Source organism: Ursus maritimus, unplaced genomic scaffold (genome assembly GCF_017311325.1).
Source record: "Ursus maritimus isolate PB19 unplaced genomic scaffold, ASM1731132v1 scaffold_6, whole genome shotgun sequence".
Classification (NCBI taxonomy): Eukaryota; Metazoa; Chordata; class Mammalia; order Carnivora; family Ursidae; genus Ursus; species Ursus maritimus.
In genome coordinates this window covers 73,706,730-73,724,572 of record NW_024426774.1, presented here as the reverse complement: position 1 = coordinate 73,724,572, position 17,843 = coordinate 73,706,730, and the positions used below count along the sequence as shown (strand labels likewise).

Sequence of the window (17,843 nt, the reverse complement as noted above, 5' to 3'; positions counted from 1 at the left end):
TGTAGACCAGCGTAAACTCCTCAGACAAGATGGGGTGGAGGCTGAGGAAGGACAGGAATGTGTAGGAGATTTCTCCCTCCAACTTGGACCTAATGAGGACTGCAAATGAGAATGTCCTGTATTTCTGAACCTGTGACCCCTCCCTCCCCAGTTCTCTGGGTCTCCTGAGTCCCCTACCCGCCACAGACAGCAACCAAGCTGTCCTGGGCCTGCGGTGTCACCTGGTGGCCAGCCTTGGATCTGTCTGGCTCCCAACCTCTCCTCCACTTCCTTTATTTTCTTTTGGGGTTTTGTGGCGATAGGTACTTATATGTGCCCTAATCTCTGTTTTCTCTCTGTTTGTGTTCTTTGTTTGTTTGTTTGTTTTTGTTTTTACCACAGTTCAGTTCATCTCATTCTTCCTCAGGCCATCTTGAAACCCCAAATCACACACCCTCGAATCTGCTTTTTTCATCTCCTTTCTAACAGCTCTACCCCAGTTACCTCAGGAGGTCCTTTCCCCACCGTTTACTCTGTCTACCCAAACAATCCCGGCTGACTGAGTGTCAGGATGGAGCCAGGCCTGCCCCTGTGTCAAGAAAAAGGCAGACTGCACGTCAGAAAGATTAATTAGAATGATGAAGAACAAAGGCTTTCGGCCTCTAAAGCCCTTGAAGAACAGCTCGAAGCTCCCTCAGAACGTCCCACCCATCTCCTTATACTCCTGTTAAGAAACCTGCTTTCCCTCAAGCACCAGCTTTCAAGAGAAAATAAACAGACTTTTCTAGATCAGCATTACTGTTTTTCCATTTCTACCTACAGGTCTTGCAACAGTAGGCTTCTTCTTTTTTTTCCTGCCTGTGGCAGCCCAGCTTTGTGATGGGCATTTACCACCCAACCTGGAAAACAGCCCCGTTCATGCCTCTGAGTCCTCATTTTTCTATTGGCTCATTGTCTGGAATGCCATTCCATTTCACAGAAACAAAGTTTTGAAATATAACTCACTGGTAAGCTGGGACTGCCTGACTGTAGACATTTAACATCATGAGATACTTTCCAAGGCAAGATGGTGGCTGCTTACTGTTGTTTTAGACAGACTGATACAGGAGAACTATCTGATTTTCCAAGAAATGGAAATCTTGACACACACCCCCCACCACCACTAGAAACCTTGTGGCTTCCAGAATGGGCTGGGCCAGTGGGCTGGTTACAGAGAGGGGGTGTGGAGTGAAGAACTCAGTGATGCTGTGGACACAAAGACCAGGTGGAGAGAGAGTGAGAAGAGCTGAACTGAGTGCAGGGAGCTGGAGAGAAGTCTTAGGACCGAGGACTGGAGAGACACCAAACCAACATTTATCAAGCACCGGCCACACATCAGGAAAGACCCAATGGGGAAACATGTGGGTACCCCAGGCCGGCTAATAATGTTATGTTCCCTCAAAGTAATATTCTTTTACTATCAGTTCAACTTGAATGCAGTGGAATTGGCCTCTGCTTAGAAGAAGGGGGGCATGGACAGAGAAGGGGGAGCCCTGTTGGCAACACTCCATCTTCCCTGAATGGTTCAGCTCTGACCCCAAGCTTGCTGCAATTAGACAAACAAAATCTTTTAAGAAACCCCACCCCACCCTCCTTAGAAAGCAACTTAGAGACCAACTGTTGTTATTCTAGCCTGCTCTTTTTGGGGTCCACCCACCACCCCACTGCAAGTAGCTCATTAAAGCAGAGTAGGCAGCCGTCCCTTAGAGAAGTTCCAGACATGGTTTTCTTCATCTCCCTACATTTCCAATGGTGTCTGCGGGTGCCTCGTAAAGATGGCACCCTCGCGAGCTGCACGGCTGCCTGACCCCTTAGACCGGCCCCGGTGCTGGGCGCTGAGCATGCTGTCACCGTGCCATGTAAGTCGCACGACCTCCACTCTACCTGTTGAAGCCGAGGCTGAGCGAGGTTAGGTGAGCTGCCCGACACGCCCACAGCTGTGAAAGTCCCAGCTTGGAGCTGAGATCTGAATTCAGGCTCACCCCTGTTATTCCAAAGCCCGGATCTTCTTCACTTCCCGTCCCTCCCCTAGGAGAACGTGGAAAGAAAAAGCCATTGGAACTGAAGGATGGGCCCTTTGAGGAGAGACAGGAGGTGGAGGTTTGAACAGGGAGTCGTGACAAGCTGTCAGAGACCCAGTGGGTGCCAGGAGGCTGGGTGCCCAGCAGCGCTGAAAGATGGCCCAGGGTGGGGTGAGCAGAGCCAGTGTGGGCTCCCAGGGTGTGAGAGGGTGAAGAAGGCCTGGTCGGGGCAGCGTGTGATGCGGCCAGGCCAGGGCCCTTCCTCCGCAGGCAGGCACACTGGCACTGCCCACTGACGGGACAGGGTGAGCCTGGGGTCTGGCAAAAAGAGGCTAGAGCCCCGGGGGATCTTTGCAGGAGAATCCCTCCTTCAGCCCTGGATCGGAGGCTGCAGAAGGTTGTTTGGGTCAAGTGGAGACAGGATACCGAGCACCTGGGTTTGGCCCCCGTTGCTCCCCTTTCTCTCCTCATTTCCCTTCCCTCCAAACCCCCCAGCGCAGGCTGGCACAGCTCCAGGACCCTGCCGCCTGTTCCCGGCCTGCCCAGCAGAGGGCTCCCGAGCAGAGCTCAGGAGGGCTGGGTGGGGAAAGGAGAGGTGCAGGAAACATCGGGCCTTGTGCTCGGCTCAGAGGTGTCCAGGGGTCCATATTCCTCCGGCCTGGCTGTGTCCGCATTTCTGTGCACCAACGTGGTTGTATGTAAGTGTGTAAAGTGCGTGTATCTGGGTTTGTATGTATCTGCCAGTGCGTGTACACGACCACTGTGTATAAGTCAGTTGGGTAGTTGGGTTGTACGTGTGTGTTTGCTCATTTCCTCTTTGCACACGCCAGCACTGCTCGTGACCCCATGGATCTGCGGGTGCCCATGTGATTTGTGCATAGGTATCTACGCTTGGGTTCGTATGGAGAAAAGAGAAAAATAGGTGATGGGGATATGCTGGGCAATCTCAACATTCTCAGGGACAGGGATGCCCCCCCGTCCCGTCCTAGATGTCACAGTGTGTCCACAGCCCTCTGGCTGATGGTGCCCGGCCCTCCTCAGCTTTGCTCCCTGCCCTGTGAAAATTAAAGACCCCAGGAGCAGGTGGGGTAGTTCCTTTCTGTCTAGGACCCAGAAGTCCACTCATGTGTGTGCATGTACATAACTGTGACTTTTTGGATGGAGATTGAGTTATTTTTTCCTGGAGAGAAAAATGTTGACATGCCTTTGGAGAATCGTCTGCCCAGAAAATCCCCTGATGCATGAAGAAGGCGTGTTCTTCCCTTCTCTCTAACACACACACACACACACACACACACACACACACACACCTCAGAGGCCTGGGATCTCACCAAGTGTGGCATTTGGGCCCCCTCGGGGGCTCCCCCGCACCGCTTGCCCAGTCCCACCTAGCATGGGGCAGGGAGTCCATAGAGCCGGGCTGCAGGATGGGAGAAGACTCAGCCGTGTGTCTGCAGGCAGGGCTGGTTTCCTGTGGCTGCTGGAACAAATCACCACAAACGAAGTGGCTGGAACAGAACAAACGTGTTCTCTTACAGTTCTGTGGGTGAGAGGCTCAAGATCAGTCCGACCGGGCTAATGTCAAGGTGTCAGCAGGACTGGTTCGTCCTGGAGGCCCTGGGAGACTCTCCGTCTTCTTGCCACGCTCAGCGTCGAGTGGCTGCCTGCATGCTTTGGCTCGTGGCCCCTTCCTTCGTCTTCAGAGGGCCTCACTCCGGTCTCTGCACTGTCGACACACAGCCTTCTTCTGTTCTGACCCTCCCGTGTCTCCTTTGCTTGTGACTACTTTGGGTCCCCTGGCGGAACCCCCATCTCAAGAGCCTTCATTTAATCACGACTGCAAGCTCCTCTTGCCGTGTAAGAACACTCTCGGGTTCTGGGGATGACCTGGCCATGTTTGGGAGCTGTTATTCGGCATGTGGCCCTCTCTGGGCCTCAGTTGTAGCTCAGAGGCTCTGTCTCCATAGGCCTCTTCCAGCTCTGATGCCAGGACACTGGGTCTCTGCCTAATCAGACCCTGAACGAGATGGGCCACCTCTCCACTCATTGTTGAGTCTCTGGGGCTCACGCCGTTTCCTCTGCTTCGTCAAAGGGAAACCGTGTCTACCCTGTCTCTGGCACCCTGAGGGGCATCCTCAACCTGTGAAGAATTCCTCCAGCTCCAACTTACTGTAGGATCTGGACTGTGCCTTTCTTCAAGGCGGGGTCTTCAACCGCCCACCTGTGACGTGGGGACAAGAATCCTCGACCCAACTCAAGGACACTGGGTAGGTATCCCAGATGCCGGAGTGGGAGAGGCAGAGCTACTCCTACAGTTGTACCCACCGGATCCACCTCCCAGAGCTCAGGCCACCCCAGTCACAACCAGGACTTAAAAGAGAGTGAGAGAGGGACAACGCTGAGCCAACCCGGGCAGTCCCATGGGACTCCGCTGGTCAGGCCGGTGCCCTCAGAGGCCTCCTGAGTGAAGTGCCTCTTTGAGCCAGACCTCCTTCCCTCCTTCCTTCCTTCCTTTCCCTGACATATGTCAGACACAGGATGCAGAGCTAGAAAACGTCAGTCCCCCCGCCTGTGAAAAGTCAGTGGGGAGACAGCCATGCAAATACCCCCTCCCAAGCAGTGTGCTGGGCACTGGTCCCTGGAGTTCCCCAAAGCCCTGTGGAAGCCAAATGAGGCTGCCTAAGGTGTCAGGAGGGCTTCTTGGGGCTGGTGGTGCTGCATTGCACACCCCAAAACACTGAGTCCCCCTGCACATACTATGCAGGGAGAGGCAGCCATGGTTTGGCTCATACTGTTCCCACTGCTTGATATTTTTCTACTCCTCTCCTGGATAGCTCTGACTTAGGTGCCTCCTCCTCCAGGAAGTCTTCCCTGAAGTCTGAGGAGGCTAAATCCCCTCGTTGATGCACCCCACAGAGAGGCTTATGTATCTAGATGAGGGACTGATCTTATCCTATAGACAAGAGAAGGTCACTACCCTGGAGGGACTTAGAGTGGGAAAGGGACAGCATTAGGGAGATGGTGCTGGGCTCCTTGGCCTGCTTTTGAAAAGCGGATGGGCCCCTACAGTTTGGCCAGTCTATCCCCCTCTCTGCCAAGGGGATGCTGAGGCCACTTGCACAGCTTGCGGTGGTAGTGCTGGGAAAGGAAGTCCCCTCTCCTGCTTCTAGCTCAATGCCCTTTCCACGAACCATCCTGTCCTGAGGGTGCTCATGTCCTGGGCACCTCTGTGTCCACAAGGACTTGGTGAACGGACGTGAAGGGCATGAACATGAGGGACCAGACCCCACCAGACACAAGTGCCCAGAAAGCACATTGCATTCATGTCACAGTTTGGTCTCATACTGGCCTAACTCCCAAGGATTTCCCAGGATTCCTTCAGGATGGCAGAGATGTTCAGAGAAAGATCTGGATCGGAGATCTGGCTCTGCCTCTTATGACCTGTATGACCTCTGGGGCTCCCATTTCCTCATCAGCAAAATGGGGACAATGACTGGACATACCTTGGGGCGCCTGGGTGGCTCAGTCGGTTAAGCGTCTGCCTTCGGCTCAAGTCATGAACCCGGGCTCCTGGGATTGAATCCCACATCAGGCTGCCTGCTCAGTGAGGAGTCTGACTCTCCCTCCTCCGCCCCTCCCCCTCACTCACGCTCTCTCCGTGTCTCAAATAAATAAATAAAATCTTAAAAAAAACAAAACAAAACAAAACAAAAACAGGACACATCTTGTGGGTGTGTTTGGACCACTAAGTAAGATAACTGTGTGAGAAGTCTTCAGTGCCCTGGCTGGCACGTAGAGATCCCTGGGAACGGTGACTCTCTGATTATCCGTCACCCAAGCCCCTGCCATTCCCTCTCCATGCTCCCATTCTATGGGTTCAGACTTTTGGAATGGAGGACACAGTCTGATATTTAATCAGATACATGCTGATTTTAGCCCAAACCCAAAGAGATTCTGATTCATTAGGTCTGGGATGGGTCCCCAAACTCATTATTTTTATTAATCTTTATTTTGTAATAAACATCCTGGGTGATCCTGATGTCTAGCCAGGTTTACGAGATACTAGAGTAAGTGTGATGGGACTTTTTTTTAATAAAGGCCACACTGCCCTCGAAGATGGAGGGTTAGCTTAGAGGCACCTTCCATGGCCCCTGGGGGGCAGCAAGTAGGACCCTGTCCCTCCGCGTGGGGAGGGCGGCGCTGCTCCAGCGGAGCTTGGGGGGGGGGGCGCCAGCTGTGTCCCTTCCTGCAGCTGTTTCAGTGCCATGGCCCAGTGGAAATGACTCTGAAATTCATTCTCCACGTCTCTTAGAGCTGAGCCAGGTGGCTACGGGCTGGAGGGGCTGATCCCAGCAGACAAGAGAAACATGCCCACCCACCTCCCCTTAGCACAGGGCTTCCCCAAACCCTGCCTTCCCGGGCCATCAAGTGCCTTTTGTCCCAAATCAGTCCATGCCTTCCCACGGAGAGACTGTCACCACTTAGTGTCCAGAAGCATCCCACTCCTGCGTTTCTGCAAGTTTCCCTCAGCACCGTGGGGTTTTGGAGGGTGGTCGTGCCTGGATGTCACCCCAGCCCAGGGACGTCCTGAGGCCTGGGACAGAGCGAGCCGCTCTGGGAACCTGTGAAGGCACGAAAGCTGTCCATGGGGACAAGAGCGGCCCCCGCAGATTTCGCTCATCCCTGCGAGGGACAGCGGGGGGGCTTTCCCCACATCGGAGAACTCAGCCGGTTTATTAGCTGTGGGGAGGTGCAGGAGTAGGCTTTGGCCGAGGAAGAAGGGAAAGGCCCAGAATGAGAGCACTGTCCTCTGCCAAGGACACAGGACTGTTGACGTGGGAGAGATGGGTGCAGTCTCTGGATGGAGTCCATGGTGAGGAGGAAATGGTTTTCACTGAAAAACAAAGTTGAAAAACAGTTTACTGAAGGGAAGAGAAAGAGGAAAAAAAAAAAACAAAACCTCAAACTGTCTGATCATCAAAATCACCTGGGTAGTTGGTTAAAAATATAAATTCCAAAACTGGTTCCAAGTCAATAAAATATTATTCTTGGTAGCTCTGGGTTTCTTTTCCTTGTGGTTTAAAAATGTAGACCCCTTGTCAATGATCTCTCCGTCAAGCTGGGAAAAAAAGCAATAGAAGAACTAACATCAGTTGCACAACAAGAAAACTTTTCAGAAGGGGTTGAGTGGACCAGGGGCTGGGAACAGAATCTTTACCTTTCTAGACTGGGCGTCACGATCTAAACTCCAACAATTAATCATACAATCACTTCTGTTTGGAGGTTAAAGGAGAGTCAGCCATAGGAAACACAATGAGAACCAATCTTTTAAAACTGTGGATTTCGACTCACATAGCTTGGAAAGCGCAGGGAAGGGAGGGTGTCGGGGGTGAGGGGAAGCGCTACTTTATGGAATCGACAATGTGGATTATGTTTCTAATCTCCCGGCTGGGCTTGGGGGATAAGGGTGGGAAGGAGACCCAACAGGACTGGACAAAAATAAAATCCTAAAAGCAACTTGTCTCCAGCCAGGCTGGGTCTTCCTCTAGATTCATCTGTCCTCCCCTCCATCTAGTTCAACTTTCCTGAGTGTGTTGTCTCCTCTCACCCTCTTCGTGTCCCCCTCAGCCCCTCCCTTCCCAGTGCCCACCTACCTCACCCGCAGCGTGGCTGTGTGTCCCAGCGTTCTCTTCCCAACCCTAATCTCTTCTCACTGTCCACTGTCCAGGCCTGGTCTGGCCCCAGCGATAATCCCAGATCAAGGCCGTGGGCTCCACGCCCCAATATCCAGCTGCCAGAGGGTCCCCCTGCTCCCTCCTCAGCAAACCAGTATTTCTCTCTGAAGTGCATTTCTCATCTTCCCTGCCCGCTGACATCTGGTCCACTTGCTCATTTCTCAAGGCCCTGCTCAAACGTCCCCTCCTCCAGGAAGTCTTCCCAGTCTGTCATGCCATATGCTTGGGTTTTTACAGTCTCGTTTTGTTTTCGATTAATGAACTTATTTTTTAGGTTCACAGCAAAATTTAGCTTAAAGTACAGAAAGTTCCTGTGTAGCACTTATTTTTCATAAGATGTGTGACCAGCTTTTTGTAATTAATTAATTAATTAATTTAAGATTTATTTACTTACTGGAGAGAGAGCGAGCATGGGGAGGGGCAGAGGGAGAGGGAGAGAGAAACTTTAGCAGACTCCTTGCTGAGCTTGGAGCCCAACATGGGGCTCGATCTCATGTCCCCGAGATCATGGCCTGAACCAGAAACCAAGAGCCGGACGCTTAACTGACAGTGCCACCCAGGTGCGCCCCAACCAGCTTTTCTTTCTTTTTTTTTTTTTTAAAGATTTTATTTATTTATTTATTTGACAGAGATAGAGCCAGCCAGTGAGAGAGGGAACGCAAGCAGGGGGAGTGGGAGAGGAAAAAGCAGGTTCATAGCGGAGGAGCCCGATGTGGGGCTCGATCCCATAACGCCGGGATCACGCCCTGAGCCGAAGGCAGACGCTTAACCGCTGTGCCACCCAGGCGCCCCCCGACCAGCTTTTCTTGACATTATAAGCTTATTTATTCTTCTCAACAACTCTGTGAGGTAGGGATGCGCTTTCTTGTCTTTTCTTTCTTTCTCTCCTTCTTCCTTCCTGTCTCCAGCCTTATTGAGACATAATTGAACAACTAAAAGTTGCACGTATTTGAGGTGTGCAACGTCATGTTTGCAGACGGGTAAACATTGTGAAATGGTGGTCACAACAAAGCTAATTAACATATCCATCACCTCACACGGTCCCCTTTTTGCGCGTGTGTGAAAACAATTGAGATCTCCTCTCTTAGCAAATCTCAAGCATACATCACATAGAATTACTGACTCTAGTCAGCATGCTGTATGTCAGATCTCCAGAATCTAGTCATCTTATAACTGAACGTTCGTACCCTCTGACCGGCACCCCTCCATTTCCCCCACCCCGCAGCCCTTGGCAACCTCCATCCCACTCTCTGCTCCGATGAGTTGGCCTTTTATGGATTCCACATCTAAGTAAGATCACGCGGTATTTGTCTTCCTTGGCCTCGCTTATTTTACTTAGCATGACGTCCTCCAGGTTGAGCTGTGTGGTCACAAATGACAGGATTTCCCTGCCAGCTGGTTAGCTCCACCCATCTGTTGCCCCCATGGGGTTGTGAGCCTCTAGGAGGCAGCGCCGTGGCCTGGCCAACCTTGGGCACTTGGCACTCAGGTGGTAGAAGCCTGCCCCTGCCCTCTGATACTGTTTTATCTTCTGCCACCGCAAGGTCCCCTAATCTTAAAGGTTCGTGACAACAGATGACAGTGTCCTGCATGATGCCTGTGGCCCAGTGGGAGCTCCCTCATCTAATGGGGATGCTGCCAGCTCTGTGACCTCAGTCTCTACACTGTCCCTTGTTCACTCTGTTCCATCCATACGGGCTTCTGACGTCTACTCAGACATACCAGTCTTGCTCCTGCCTCAGGACCTTTGTACTTGCTGTTCCCCCTGCCCTGAAGAGTTTCCTCCAGATAACCCACAGGGCTTATTCCTTCTGTTCATTCAGGCCTTTGCTTAAGTATCAACCCAGAGAGACCTTTGTGGATTTCCCTACCTCAAGGTCACCCACCCCTCTGTGTCACCTTCTATCCGCTTGACCCTGCTTTGTTTTCTTCTCAGCTCTTGACCCACTGAACATGATTTTTTGGGTTTATTACCTGTGTCCCCCACTAGCATGCTGTTTCTTGAGGGCAGGAGCTTTGCCTCTTGGGTTAGCGCTATTTTCTCAGTGACTGGTACTTGATAGATACTCAATAAATATTTGTTGAAAATGACTCCAGCAGGAGCCCAGCCTCCTCGCAGGGCCTCTGCCTCCAGTTGCGCTGGGCTGCTTTCCCACGGGACGCACCCCTCTGTGGTTTGGCAACACCGGCTGGTGGAGAGAGACTTAGAGCCATGTCTCCGAGTCCCCGGTCCCGTCCTCTCTCTCACATCCTGCTGGCTTCTAGGCCTCAGACGCCCTGTCTAAAAAGAGGGTGGGTGACCCCTACCCTCTATCCTCCCCAGGAGGCCACGACAATGGGCTGGAAGGAAATCGGGCTCCCTCTGCTTGGCTTGCCAGAGCTCCCCCTGGATTCAGGGTGTCTCCGAGAAGCTGAGGGAAGTTGCAGTGTGGCAGCAGCCCGGGCCCAGCCGGGGAGCACCAAGGACTGCTGGCTTCAGCCTCTGCCCCAGGCTCCAAAAACAGTCCCACAGGGGGGATGGAGGGGGTGCACCTGGCCCCTGGAACCTTCTGTGGGTCTCAGAACATGCAGCGAACATAGTAAAGTGCTGCTCTGGAGGTTTTTTTTACTACTTTTGTTCAAATTCATACAATTTAACAAGTATGCATTGATTGGAGACACCAAGAACCTTGTAGACATTCACATCCTCAACTTGGCAATTCTATTTCTAGAAATGTATCCTAAAGAAATAATCAGAGATGTATGCAAAGATATATGTGCAATGATGTTATCAAATTATTCTTTATAATGGGAATAGCTTCAATGTCAATAGCAGATGTAAGAATCAGTGTGCCGTGCAATGGATAGCATGCAGCCATTTAAAATTTATTTTCAAAGACTATTTTAATGATCCAGGAAAATTCCTATGATGCAATTTAAATGGAAAAAATCAGAATTTTATATATTTATGTGTGTGTGTAAATGACTTTATATCCATATATAAAATCAGAATTTTATGTGTGTATATTTGTATACATACACACATACACAATATTTTCTTGATTTTATTGAAATGTGTATATGTGCCAATAATGTTTATCTCCATTCAGTGTGATGATTATGGAATATTTTCATTTTTTTAGATTTTTAAATAGTTTTTACAATGAATCTGTATTCATATTAGAATTTCAAATGCTAATTTTTTTTTTTAATAGGTTTCACACCCAGTGTGGAGCCCAACACAGGGCTTGAACTCATAACCTTGAGATTAAGACCTGAGCTGAGATCAAGAGGGGATGCTCAACTGACTGAGCCACCCATTTTTTAATGGGAGAGAATAATTCACTGATTCCCTATCATGCCTTTATTTAGGGCAGAACATGGGTGGAATGATGTTAAGAAAAGCTTGGGCATACTGAGTAAATTCATTTCCTTTTCAAGTCTGGAAGCTTCTTAGGCCCTGAACCCTTTTATGTGTGTAAGGCGTTAAGTCCTCTGAAATGAGTGCTGTGGCTTGGTGGAGCGTTGGGGTATTTTTATCAGGAGCCTGGACCGAGGACGAGTTTTCTCTCCCTCCATGTCATGGTGGCTCCCACCTGAGATGGGGAGTCATTCTCAAGATTACTGTGTGAGGAAAGTTGGGTCTTTCAAAATGGAAAGTGGACCTGGGAAGAAGACACTGAGATTAAGATGGGGCAGAGGACTCAGGGAATGGGGACTCTGTTTCCTCACGGACCCCCCCCCCCAGAAGATGAGCAAGAGCCTTTGGAGGGGGCCTGGCTGAGGTGGGACTGCACACCCTTGCTTGGGGAAGCCTGGTGGCGTCACAGTTCTTCCAGGCACTGCGTTTCTGTTCCTGTTGTCTTCCCTCCGGGTTCAGTAACACCAGCTGGCACGTCTTCCCAGGTTTCTTAGCTGTGCCCCTCTAAAAGAAGCCAAAGCCTGGGTTTCTAGTTGTGGTTGGTCCAGAGAATTGAAAGGATAGGGGCAACCATGGGGAGGTGGTGAGAATGAAGAAATTGACCCAAAGAAGGGGGGGGAGATGACAGTTAGGGCTATTTGATCCACTGTCTCTCCTGCCTAGAAATTCTCTTTCCTGAACTACATCTCGAAGGCTCTGATTTATGAAATAACAACAATAATAATTTTCAATATTTCTGTCATTTGTGTATAAATAAGTGCATGACTCTTCTAGAAAAAGTTAAAATTTCAGATAAACAAAAGGTTATTTTATATATTTATTAGCTTTTTATTTTTCTGCTTACTATGCTATAAACTTATTTCTACATCCTAAAGTGTTAAGTATCTTTTTTTTAAAAGATTTATTTATTTATTTATCTGAGAGAGAGCGCATGGGGTTGGGAGTGGGGGAAGGGATGGGCAGAGGGAGAGGGAGGGAGAGAATCCCAAGCTGACTCTGAGCTGAGCACAGAGCTTGACAAGGGAGCTCGATCCCAGGACCCTGACATCATGACCCGAGCCGAAATCAAGAGTCGGACACTCAACTGCCTCAGCCACCCAGGCGCCCCTTAAGCATCATCTTTTAAAGACTGCATTGTATTTTATTTTCTGGATGGTTCCGAATTCATTTAACCAGTCCCCTCTTGTTGAATGTTTAGGTTGTTTCCAGTTTTTCAGGCTTATAAAGGAACACAGCAAAGAACAGCCCTGTGACTAAATCTTTACACACCCTTGTGTATTCCCCCAGAATGAGCCTCAGAAATAGGGTGCTAGCTTTGGTTTCCATCCCTGCGCAAGCCCTGGGAAGGCAGGGTTCTTCCGAAGGTCTCAGAGCTGAGCCCTGCACACAGAGCTCCAGGGCCTGCTGGCCCCCACATCTGCATGTCCCACGTGCTCCAAACCAACCACCTCTCCCCTCCCCACCCCACCCCCAGGCTTGGGGCTCACCTCAGAGGATGAATTACACCTCCCTGCCGGACATGAGGCCATTTGTCTTGTGCTCTGGAATCCTGAAGAGATAAAATCTGGGCAGACCACATTTATTTATTTGGTGTAGTTCTGGACAGGTGAGCCCTACCCTTGGGGATCACCTCCAGATCGGGGTTAAGAGTTTACAGGGGGAAGGAGCAGGTCACAGGTTACAGACCAGCTCCAGGGTACAACCCCCACCATCACCACCGAAGAGATTCCATTCCCTACCTCGGGCCCACCCTAACCCCAGCTCCCACCTCCCACCTCCCAAATGCCCCCTGGAGACCCCTCAAAGATCCATGTTCTCTTGTGTTCGGACAACCAGAGCACTCCTCCTAATCCCACCACCCCCCATCTCTGACACTCCTTGAGTATGGTGTCTCTCCAGATGTCTCGCAGAGCATTCATTCTCTATGCCAGGGCTCCCAACGCCTGACTCCCATCAGACCACCAGGGGAGCTCGGTAAATATTCGGAGACACAGGCTCTGCAGGGCTGGAGAGGTGCCCGGGAACCTCTCTTCTCACAAACACGGGTCCTCCTGACTCTTCCCACAGCACTGTCTTCTCGTCCCTCATCTGTGCTGATGTGGGGAGACAGGGCGTTTGGCCCCTGGGTCACGCAGGCCCACGGCATGCGAAGCAACAAGAAACAGAGGGCTTCGAGGCTGCTTTCTCAGGTAACCTAAGTTCAGGAGGCTTGGCAGCCGAACTGGCCTCTCCTGGCAGGGGACTTGGCAGGGCCAACCTGAACGGCCGCACAAAGCCACCCTCACAGCCTCTCCGGCCCTGGGTCCCCAGGCGCTTGCTCGCCGGGATGCGCGGACACGCCTCGGGCCAGCCAGGCCTGCAGGGCTTGGTGGCCGGAGCTCCTGGGGACGCTTCCTCCAGAAGGCGCTGGCGGCACCAGTGCACCGGGTCTGAGGAGAAAGGCCCCTGTGGGCCAAAGGCAGGTCTGTGTAGACAGAAGCCCACTCACGCCACTGCCGTCCCGGGCCCCGGGTCTCCTGTGCCAGGCCAGGGGACTCGGGAGGGTCAGACCCTCTCCCACCGCCGCCTCTCCCCCAGACCCGAGGCAGGAAGGTGAGCTGCCCTGTTTCTGCACCGGGGCCTCGTGGGAGCCCCTAGGCCTGTAGTGGGGGGTGTGATGACCCAGAGGTCCCTGTGGGCAGGGACCCCACAGAGGCCCTGCTCAGTTTCAGCCATTCCCCATTCCTGGACTTCCATAAGAAAAGCAGTCTGTCGAATGTACAAACAAAATGCGTTCTCTGTCTTGGTCTGTGGTAACTCCACCCCTTCCGTCGCTCAGACCAAAACCTTGGCGTGGTGCCCGTGTCTTTTCTCTTAGACCCCATGTCCCATCCCTCAGAGGATCCTGTCAGCTGGATTCCAACTGATTCCAGAACCCAACCACTGCTTACCCTGGGGGCCTGACAGGACCGGGTGGTGACAGGGACGGGGCTGGTCCAGGGTCAGTCTACGTCCTGGGCCCTCGTATGTGTCCAGCACCCTTCTGTCCAGGTTTGACCTCATCATGACTATTCTTACCAAGAAAAGCAGTTCCTCGTCATATACAAAATGAGACCCCTTTCGTGTATCTCCAGCATGGTATCACAAATCCCCCAAATTCTGCTTCAGACCTCGTGCCTTAATTTGGGGTTGCGAAATCTACCATCCCCCCAGGGGCTCCTCTTCAGCATGGGGACTTGGGGCTGGGAGCCAGGGCAAGACACTCAAAAGTGTGGGGGCCCCTCTGGGATGCCGAGGCCAGGGCCAGTGGAGCCCCAACCCTGCGGCACCCCGCCCTGCTTGGAATCAGCCGTGGGATGATCCCGCCGCCACAGGTGTGATGCAGCAGCAGATGGGCACGAATGACGTGGAAAGCTGGGTCCCCTCCCCCGGGGGACACTTCTGCCTCGCTCTGTCAGCGGGAGGGGCTCCTCCTCGGAGCTTGTGTCAGGACCCGTCTTCCTGTGGGACCGCCCGCTCAATGCTGGTGAGACGGACAGAAACGGGTTTTTTGTGGGGATCTGGGGTGTGGGGGGTGTATGTGTGGGATGACACACGCTGTGCTGCTTCCCTAGGCTCCTCGGGCCTGAAGGTGACAGGAACCAGGCGCGGCCTCCCCGCCTACTCTCCTATCCCAGCCCATCTCCATTCAAGGGCAAGGCCTACAGTGGGCTCAGACCTGCTGCTGCGGAGCCTTGCTTTGCAGGCTAAGCCATTGGACCAGGCTCCCTGACTGTGGCCGAGCAGCCCCACCTCAGGGCTTGAAGAAGCCAGGCTGTCTTGCCCAAGTAAGGACTTGAGCCTGGGAAAGGAGGAGGCACCAAGCCCATGTCAGCCAGCAGGTCCACAGCAGAAGCTGAATAGAAGCCAGATGGGCTTCTTCAGCTGAGAAAGGGGTGGGACCAGGAAGGAAGGAGGAGCAGGCGACTCCCAAGCCGGGATGCTGGAGCCAGTAACTCTCTGTCACCCCCAAATCAGCCCTGAGGCCGGCCCACGCCCCCTCACATCCAGCCTGGCCTCCTCTGTCTTCCTGAGCCCCCAGGGCCGGCCGGAGGCTTCTCCCCTTCTGCAGCCTTCCATCCATCTTCTGGCTCCTCCCTCAGGCTGGCTGCTTTGCAGGCAAGGGAGCAAAGCTGGTGGGGAAAAGGAGGTCTGCGCTGGACACAGCCAGACTCCCTTCCAGTCAGTCAGGCTGCCCTCCCCTTGACAGACGACCTAGAGGCACCCTCCCTCCCTCGCCATCCTTCCCCACTCCCCATGCCCTCCCCGCCTCGGTGGCCCCCAGCCCTGACTCAGCCCATAAATTACCTGGGGATGGTCGCTGACTCAGCCAGGAAGCCCAGAGCCCGGCTCCTCACCCCCAGGCCTCAACTCCACAGCTGGCTCTCATTCTGGAATGCTTGGTCCCCTCCCCTCAGGAAATTCCTGGAAAATATCAGGCTTCTTCGAGGGGAGATCTCCTCACCACAGCCGCAGCGGGGAAGGGAGGCACTATAGCCTCATCCATCATTCCGCCGCCCTGGCCCTCCTCCCCAGCTGCTGTGCTTGTGTGCTGCTCAGCATGGAGGTGTCAGTCCCCACGAAGTGACAGGCACATGGCCATGGAGGGACCGCAGGGCGAGGAAGAGGGAGGAGAGGCCCGCGTGGGGTGGGGCAGTCAGGGCAGGCTCCTGGGAGCTGGGACCAGTCCTGGGCCAGGAAGGATGGTGAAAACTGATAAGTGGAGAGATGGAAAGCGTGCTCCAAGCTCAGGGAATGGCCTGAGCAAAGGTGAGGCAGGGACAAGAAGCCTGGTACGTATGCAGGGTTGGAGGGAGTTGGAGAATAATGGGCCTGAAGGGACACTGGTCCCTGTAACATCCTGAGACCTTCCTTGGGCTCCTAGGGGCTGCTCAGACCTGGGGCATGGGGCAGGGTCTCTGCACCATCACGCTCCAGTCAGATGGCAGTAGCCGGGCTCCTGCCCTCCAGGAGCCCAAGCTGAGGCACGTGGCTTTGGCATCAGGGCGCAGTGGGTCTAAGGGAAAGACAGACATCACAGGCCCTTCCTCCCTCCTCCTGGACCCCCCTTGAATACTTTCTTTGGAAAGCCCATTCGTTTATGAGGGAAAGCCAAGTCCAGTCCGCAGATAACACATCTCTTTTTTTGGCTGCTTCCCCTCAGACAATAACAACTTTTTAAAGTACGAAAATTCCTGCCCAACTTCCCCCAAGGAAGGATGGCTGAGTGATGTGGCTGTAGTCATGGTAACCAAGGCACCAAGGAGAGAAACAAAGTAAGCTAGCAGACCTAAGGGCTGGGTAGTGGAGGCAGCTGTCCCGAGGCCCCCAGGCCCCAGGAGTGGGAGGCCAAGCCAGGGTGCTGTGCGGAGGGGTCTGCTGAGTTTCTAGCATTTATTCACCTTTCCTGGGAATAGTAATTCTGCAGGGCAAGGCAGGGAGTCAGGGCGACGTGGGGCTGGAGATGGAAAGGTGGGGAGGGTGCCAGTGGGGCAAACAAGGATCAGAGGGAAAGACCAGAAACGAAGCGTGACACAGAGACGAAAGTCCTTGAAAGCAAGGATGGGTCTCAGGTCCTCGTGGATCTGCAGCCCTGGAGCCGGGCAGGCGGCTTTAATAATAAACGGTGTTCCCCGGGGCGGGCGGGCCTTTACCCCCAGTCTGAACTAGATGCTTCTGTGGCCTCCGAGCCTGGCAAAGCCCCAAGATATTTTACTGACATTCTCAGGTTGCATGTTGGACCAGCTGACCCCACTCTAGACCCCCAGAGACAGACCTGCTTTGGTCACTGTTGCCTCACAGCACCTAGTGGGGTGCGCCTCCCCTTGCTGTCTGTTCAAGGTACGAAACGAAGAGGAAAAGAGCCCCGATGAACCCACCGTGGGATTCGGCCTCTGGAGAGACGGTCCAGGGCGCCTGCCCTGCTTTCCAGCCCTGTGCAGGGGCCCGTCCTGTTCCTAGAGCCCGGGGTGGGGCCGCGCAGGCAGGGAGGCTTACCTCCGTGCGCCCCAGCCCTGGGAGGGGGGAGGGCTCTGCCTGTGCCGCCGGGCTGGTAAGGGTGACGGGCATCCTGCCTCATTGTCACTGGCCCAGCCGCACTTCCAGAAATTCTTCCTGCCAGTAAGAAGAGGAAAGAAAAGCCTGGGCAGCCTCTTGGGCTGCCAGGAAGGGGGTGGGCAAGTGGGAACCAGGTTTCCCAGAGCTCTCACGGGCCAAGCTGGGGCTCTGGGGCCTCCTGCCTGGGCCAAAGGGCGGGCTCAGCCCTGGGACAAAAGTGGGCCCCAGCCTGAGGCGTTAGAAGAACTGACCAGTGGAATTGGGGCTCACCCATGTCCATGCCCAGCTAGGCTGTGTCTGTGGCTGCAGAACAGAGACCGGAAGAAAGAAGGCCTGGAAATCGCAGGCCTTTTCTAAATGGTGGCGGGGAGCACGAAAGACTAAACTTGTATTCATTATTTTTATAATAATTTTTTATTATATTATGTTAGTCACCATACAGTATATCCCTAGTTTTTGATGTAAAGTTCCATGATTCATTACTTGGGTATAACACCCAGTTCCCCATGCAATACGTGCCCTCCTTAATACCCATCACCAGCCTATCCCCCCGTCCCCTCTGAAGCCCTCAGTTTGTTTCCTAGAGTCCATAAT

The 17,843-nt window shown here is 53.1% G+C and overlaps 1 long non-coding RNA gene across 3 annotated transcripts; it reads right to left on the bottom strand.

The window, feature by feature from the left end:
* Positions 1 to 5,710: 5,710 nt before the first annotated feature.
* Positions 5,711 to 15,778, bottom strand: LOC103671206. 3 transcript variants are annotated; one of them, XR_570771.2, is made up of 5 exons: positions 15,501 to 15,778; positions 15,198 to 15,325; positions 12,662 to 12,738; positions 7,027 to 7,158; positions 5,711 to 6,933 (listed from the first exon to the last, which is right to left on the bottom strand). It is a non-coding gene; the product is annotated as an uncharacterized LOC103671206 (long non-coding RNA). The 3 variants fall into 3 exon arrangements; XR_570772.2 differs by lacking the exon at positions 15,198 to 15,325; XR_570770.2 differs by lacking the exon at positions 15,501 to 15,778 and having other exon boundaries at positions 15,198 to 15,394.
* Positions 15,779 to 17,843: the final 2,065 nt, after the last annotated feature.